We start from the raw sequence: 8,007 nt of genomic DNA, 5'->3' as shown, positions 1-8,007 counted from the left end.
AATTCCAATCTAGCTCCAACTACATTTCATGGAAATTAATACATGAGAAAATTCAAATTCTGTAAATCCAGATTATATTTTGTTTTTCAGATTTCACTAAATTTAATCCATATTCTGCTTATAAAATTTGGTTTTGGATTATGTGATCCCGGAAAGTTCTGTAAACAATAATTCTATGTTTTGATTGTATACAGTTTTTTAATTTTAAATTTTAAAATGCAAAATTATACTAAATAAAAAAATATTTAGAAATGTAATATGTAGGTTATAAATTCAATTTTTTTAATCAGTAACATACAAACACATATACATATTTATTTATTGTGTAATGCTTTATAAATCGTATAATATTACGAACTAAATTATATAAACTTTTAGTTAAAATATCATTTTAGTTGAGGGGTTTTTTAAAAATAGATTTTTTTAAAAAAAAATATCTAAATTTAGTACGGAATTTTGTAATTGTCCTAAATTAAAATTTATTTTCTTAACTAGAATTTGGTAAATTTGTAAGACAATTATATCATTATCATAATTATTAATTATATATAATTTTTGAAACTAAATTCAAATTATTTTCTTATTTACATTATATTGAATTTATTAGGTAAATGATAACTTACTTATTTATACTATTAATTAATGTATAACTTTATTAGAGAAATAATTTGAAAATAGTTTATTAATTAAATATAAAATAAAATCTTTTCTAATATGGAATAATTTAATAATTAAATATAACTGCATATTAAATTTAATAATTAAATGTTAGCTCTGATTGTGAGACAGGGAAAGATATTGTTTAGAAAGATTTGTAATATGTGGCAAGATTGTAGAAAGAGTTTAGCCATGTGATCAATTGTAGTAGTGTTTTTCTTCCTTTAACCGGAAAAGTTATAACTTTACAGATAATAGTATTGGAAGAGAAACCTAATGTCGATGAAAGATATGGTCAGTTTTTTTTTTCTTTCTATTCGCACGAGATTTTCAGAGAAATTTGCTTTGTGGAGTTAAACTTGAGTTGATGTTGTAGTTTTGTTGATTTGATGCGATGTGGTTCAATCTCTAGAATTTGATCATCTGATCATTTCTTAATTTGATGCTTACGCTTGATCTGAGGAAGTTGAGCACGTGATATTCTTGAAGTTGGAGTCTTGAAAGAAAGTTTGTATCTTCAAAAAATCTTCAATCTTCGAGGAAACTTGGAGTCTTGGAAAGCTTGTAGAAGTTGGAGTTTTGAAAGAAAGATTGTATCTTCAAGAATGGTTGACTTCAGAAGTCTTCTAAGAATGGTTGACTTCAAAAGTCTTGTAGCTCTGGGGAGAATTATAATCTTCTGGAGTAAAATTTTTTAAACCCTTACAAAGGAGGACAATTTCTCTATTTATAGAGTTTTCTGGTGGACTTTATGGGCTTGAGTCTGGTTGGTCCACGAACTAGACTCATGAAAACCACATGGATTTGGGTCATATTTATCATTTGGACTCAATTATGCTTAGTCCAAGTAAATAATATTTAATTGAACTAAAATAATTAATTTGATCCAACGGTTATGATGAAAACAAATGACATTGTCATAATTGACCAATTTATGTTTTCAATTTGAATTTGGGACACATATCATTTTTTTTAATTAGTTCCAAATTCAATTATTTGCAATTTTCATCATTAAATTAATAAATGATGTGACAATTTGTGATTAGTCTCAAAATTTCCTATTCAACACTTTTATTTTTTCTTCCGTTTCGTGGCATATATTTTTTTCTTAAAAAACTTATTCTTTATTCTTCTGTTTTGTAGCATATATTTCAGTCATGTTTCATCTATTCTGTTTGATTTTTTATTATTCAGTTCATCTTCTTATCATGTTCGACATATAATTTTTATTAGATGTCCAGTCATTCGTATATACTATAATATACCACTGAATAATAAATTTATGTTTTGTAATTTGTCACATATATACTATTGCATATAGTCAATAATACATACACATATTCTTGTTCATGTTCAGTGAAATGTTTTTAATGCATATATATACCAATATATACACGTATTATATATCCATTCAATATTTTTTTTTACATATATGCTATTGAATAATTCATTTATGTTTTGTGATTTGTTACATATATACTACTGCATATATTCAATAATACATACATAAAAAAAATTTCTTCATGTTTTGTGATTTTTTCTTACTACATTTATATACCACTGTATTCATAGATTATGTATCCGATCAATATTTTTTTTAATTCTTACAGATATACTACTGCATAATACATATTTTCCATGATTTGTTATATATATACTACTTCATATATTCAATAATACATAAATAATGTTATCTTCAATATACTCAATATACTCTAATGTATTTCGAATACGAAATATAAATTCTTACTAATTTTTGCCAATTTTTTTCCTAAAGATCACTGTACCAGTCGACCGTCGATGTTCTTCTTCTTCATTGCTTATACTTCCCTCAAATTTCTATCATTCGGTGTATTTTGTGAAGAAAATGGAATCAATATTCAACGGTATTCGAAGAATGAAACTTTTACCTTTTTTTTAAAATTAAATTTCCTAAATCATAACCCACATCCCTTATTTCTCTCCGTGTCGGTCCATCTTCTATAAACAAATTGATATAAGAACCTTTCATTCATAAAATATACACCGCATTATTCAATATATACTATAATTATGTGGAATATATGAAAAACAATGCAAAACGAAAGAAAAAAGGACGAAGAGAGAGATTGGAAAGTGAGAGAGATTGAGAGGGAAGAATTTTTGAACAAAATCACCAAAATAAAAATGACTATGAGACAATTTTTATTATAATATTACCACAATAAAATTAATCACTTACCATATTTACATATAATATCTAATAAATGCACATATTAATCATTGTCTACTTTCTTTTTTCCTTTATCTATTTTTAAATATATTATTAAAAATTAAAATGGGCAGATCAGTCATTTGGACCTTATATTTATGTAAAATATTAGTAAATCTAGGTCAATCTTGTAATATGGTATACAATTTTAGGTCATCTTAGTTAAAGACCCTAAAACATATAAAATATTGACAAAATATTTACATTGTATATAACAATTTTGAAAATGGAAAAATCTCATAGGCCCACAATGGAAAATACTGAAAATGTCCTAGTTAACAAACGATTAATTGGCCACACACGCGTGTAATTTTCTTCTAAATGATTATGATACACGATCGTGTATCATGTAGAAAATGATACATGATCGTCTGAGAAATAATACACGATCGTGTAGGTAGTGTCAACATCGGTCATACGCACATGTGTAATTCTTCTTCTAGATGATTATGATTCACGATCGTGTAGCTTTTTTTAATGATGGAAAAATGCTTCGTGTAATTCTTCTAAACGATCCTGATATGCGATTGTATAGGAAATGATACACGATCATGTAGTTCTTTTTAATGATGGGAAAAATGTTTAAAATCTAAACGATCGTGTTGACCATGCTAAACGATTGTGTTGACTAGGTAAATGAGTGTTTAGATCATATCAAAACACTCACAATCGTGTAGGTAGTATCAACATCGGTCATACGCACATGTGTAATTCTTCATCTAGACGATTATGATTCACGATCATGTAGTTCTTTTTAATGATGGAAAAATACTCCGTATAATTCTTCTAAACGATCATGATATGTGATCATATAGGAAATGATACACGATCGTGTAGTTCTTTTTAACGATGTGAAAAATGCTTCAAATCTAAACGATCGTGTTGACCATGCTAAACGATCGTGTTGATTAGGTAAGTGAGTGTTTAGATCATATCAAAATAATATTTAAACGATCTTGATATTCTGGAAGAGGAGCGGTAAGAAAGAAAGAAAAGATGAAGAAAGAGAAAAAAGAAAGAAACATAAAATGAATAAAAATAGAAGAAATATGGAAGGAGAAGATGAATAAATCGTAAAGAATAAGAAGAAAGAGAAGCGACGAATCATCCACAATATCAAGGATAAATATGGAATTTATAAAAAATTTCTATTGATTTCATGGACTTTTGATTTGGTTACACGAGACATAAAATTTTTAGTGTTTTGTTATATTTATGAAAATTAACCTTTAGTTTATGTATTTTGACATTTGTTCTTTTATGTTCTTTGTACTTTCAATTGTCCAACTTTAATTTTGATACTTTTCATAAAACTTAAAAAGTAACCTCTTACTAAAAAGCATTGTTAAAAGTAGTAAAGTGAGTCGGTAAAGAAAATTAATAAAGAAATGCAAAGTAGGATGGAAATTTGAAAGAGCTTTCTACATTGAAAAATTGACAAAATTAGCACCATTTTGGTTTTATATTTAAAAAATATCACGATTTTGTGTCTCTTGATCAATCTCAACCGAGATTGACCTCAAGATTCTTTTCGAATTTTTTAAAAAGTATTTCAATGAAATTTTCTCGATCTCTTTCTACCGAGTGTGTCACTAAGATAATGCGTTTTTTTACTAAAAATTTGAAAATAAAGTGATATAACAAATGATTGAAATACCTTTAGAATACCAATCGTTTGATATTCTCACAAAACATGTAAATCCTAAAAAAATTTCTCATTTGGCCAAGAACTAAACGAGAACTGAGGGGTGTACATAAGTCAGGTTGGAGGAAAAATATGGACCAACGCGAAGTAATCAGATTGACAAAAGTTGAACCTTATTGGTTAAATAGTCCTTGATGCGATAGAGATCAATTAACTATCTTTTAATTAAGCCAAACACCTCTCAGTGCCTTAAACGCCACACTTGCTCGCCTCTCGGGATGCAAATGATAAAGCTTAATTAAGCGATAGCTATCTAGAAGTTGTTACTTATAAGACTCATATTACCTCTCTTTTAAGGGTGACAACCTCTCGGTGCCAAGTTATCACACTTGTTCTCCTTTCGGAATACAAATGATGAAGGTTTAATCACCAAGATAGAGTTTGCTACCAAACTCCTTCTTGTGCGTGTTATCAATGTCATTGCTACTTACTCTCTAGAGTAGTTGCGACAAACACTGGCCAATCGATGGAGTAAAGTTCAACAAACGTGATAAACCTTATAAGTTAGGCTTCTTATCAAGAACGTATCATAAGCCTAAACTCCTTATAACACTTTGACAATTGAACAGTAAAGACATGATAGATTAAAAAAAGCATAAATTTACAATGTATTAAAGAATGTAGGCCTTTGACCACTGTACAACAAAAACTCATGCATTACAATGAAATACGAAAAATGGAAAGTACATGAATGAAAGCTGAGTTGCAGAATGCCTAAGCATTCTTCGGCTCTTTTACAAGCTAGGGGGAAGAATATAATGGATTTTCTTTCTAGTCTCTCTCTAAGCTCTCACTTACAATTTGACCATAGGAGAGGTAGAAGATTTTTCATTGAAGGTGGAAAGACTAGTCCTTTCCGTCAGCTCTCATGGAGCTTTCTAGGTTTTAGTACATTCAGGCCGACAAAGTAATTGGAAGGAAGAAGGTTTTATATATAGACTACTTTCAGTGAAAAATTTATATTCTTCTGATCATGTCAGCACCAAATGTAGTTCTTTTCAAGTCACATCAACTCAAACTATTTTTGTCTGCTAATGAATCTTCATCGTGTGATGATGTGGTTCCTCGCCTAGGGATGTTAATCGCCAGACAAGGTTCCTATCGCATAGCTAGTGTACGCGCTCCTCTGCGATTCACTATCTCTTATTTTCTTTATAATCATGCGATAAAACACTGAAAACCAGGGTAAAACAAGCGTGGAGACTTATACAAGTAGCATTCTCTTATATTTATGAATTTTCAATAGAAACTACGCATTTTAACACATTGTGTTTTGGCTCCATTGTTCTACCTAAAAGCCTATAATAATTTGTCTTTCTACAAGTTATCATCTAGTCAACACGATCGTTTAGCGTGATCAACAAGATCGTTTACAATAGAAGTCGATGAGACTAAATGAATAAATGACACATGTTAGGGCTTTTTATATATATAATGTGCATAACTAGGTCGGGTTGGGTTAACATGACCATTATTTGCACAACTCGGGACTCGACCAAAGTATTTTTTTTCTTTAATTTTATAACTCAACCCAACCCAACCCAATCCTTACGGTTTAGGTTGGGTATTTTGGCTTGGCTGGGTTATTGATTTTTTGAACAGCTATTGTGAGAAACCTAAAAAAATCTTTTATATTTTACTTATTCTTGCTTCCCCAAATTCAAACAAGGTGAGTTACTTAGTTTTTAGTTTTTATTTTACATTCTTAGTCGTTTAGGTTATGTTCGTTGCTTAGTTTATGTTTTTAGATTTTAATATTGAAATTTGAGGCAAATGATAAATCTTATGTAGCTATTATTAAGATGTTGAGTTAATCTGGGTTTATGTTATTGTTTATCATGAAATCCTTAAAAGAATCTCAACTTTTTCATGAATCTTGGTAAGAGTAGATGATGAATCCCGACCGAGATTCATGAATTTTTCCTAAGATTCATTGAAGAAGTCCCAAGATCAGATGAGTTTCACATGCATTTTTTAGGGTTTTCTCACGATCGATTTTGCTTGAGATTGGGATTGAGATTACCATACAGATGCATGAAAAATCCTAATCTCTTGGCATTCTGGTGCAATGTTGCTCGAGCTTTCTTGCTTGTTCATGCAATCTCGACCGAAAAAAATACATAACTCTTTTGATAAAACCTCCTTCTACAATGTTGCTCTAAAATTTCTTAAATTTCTTACCTCAAAATTTCAGAGCAAAACTCCAGAAGATGAGTTCTCTGGCCCTCTGAGATTGCACCTTGCTCAGATTCTTCTTGAAAATGACATTCTCACTTTCTTTGATCTAAAACGCAAACCTTCTTGCATCCAACTTAAATAGTAGCCCTCCCCAACAAGCTAGACACAATTTCTGAGCTTTTAAGACTAATTTCAGTGAATTTCACGAGTGAGTTGTGAGAAACCCTTCCTTGAAGTTGCCTATTTATAGGAAGCCTTGTATGAAACTTAAACAAAACCTCCTCCTTTCTTAAATCCACCACTTAATCTCGTTATTACACCTCCTACTTCTACTCCACCTCCTACTTGGCCCATAAAATGCATGTATCAATATTAGGACACTTGGATTAACTTTAAACCGTTTGCCACATAGTTGTCCAAAATACCTAGCCTTGTTGAACACCTAGATAACCTCTATGATCTTTTTTGCATAGCCTTGGCCACCCAACCAAAATGCCCAAAGTCATATAATCTCGCCTAGTAACCTCTTTAATCCATCATTTCATCTAGCATCCTTTGTCTACTAACTTCTTATCCTTCTTCTCGCCTAACAAGTCCAACATTTCCAAAACATCTAAAACGTATCTTAACTACTTGCCTTAACTACTTGCTTTAACTACTTGCCTTAACTACTTGTTTTAATAACCTCAAGAGGTTATTTACTCCTCTTTTGGCTGCCCACCAAGTCCGAAACGCCTAAGGTGTGAGTTTAGCCAATTTTTTCAATCTTTCCTACCTTGACTTAAAACATGGAACTTTAATTTCCTTCCAAGAATTTTAACCTTCCTTTCCTACAAATCTCATTTTCTCTTCTCCTTGCCAAAACTTAATAAGTTCCAAAGATCTAAAAATTTTGGGGTTCACATATTATGCCTATCGCTCTTTGGTTGCCCTGGTTGAAACCTTAAATTACTAACTTGATATTTGAGAGTTTTTCCATCAAGATGCCTAGCTACTTTATAGTCGACTTTGACATTATGTTGACAGTTGATCCATTGTCAATGAGAATCCAACCAATCTTTTGTTCTCGAATGTATCTTAAAACAGACAAGGGTTTATTATAAAGTTTTGATCCCAACAATAAATCTTCATGTAAGAAGCATACGAACAAACAATAAAAAGCACTCTCACGCGTCGTAGTGGTTGGAGCACTCAAAGTTGATGCTTTTGAATTTAA

This window comes from Cucumis sativus, chromosome 5, assembly GCF_000004075.3.
Source record: "Cucumis sativus cultivar 9930 chromosome 5, Cucumber_9930_V3, whole genome shotgun sequence".
Taxonomy (NCBI): domain Eukaryota; kingdom Viridiplantae; phylum Streptophyta; class Magnoliopsida; order Cucurbitales; family Cucurbitaceae; genus Cucumis; species Cucumis sativus.
This window is presented reverse-complemented; position numbering follows the sequence as displayed.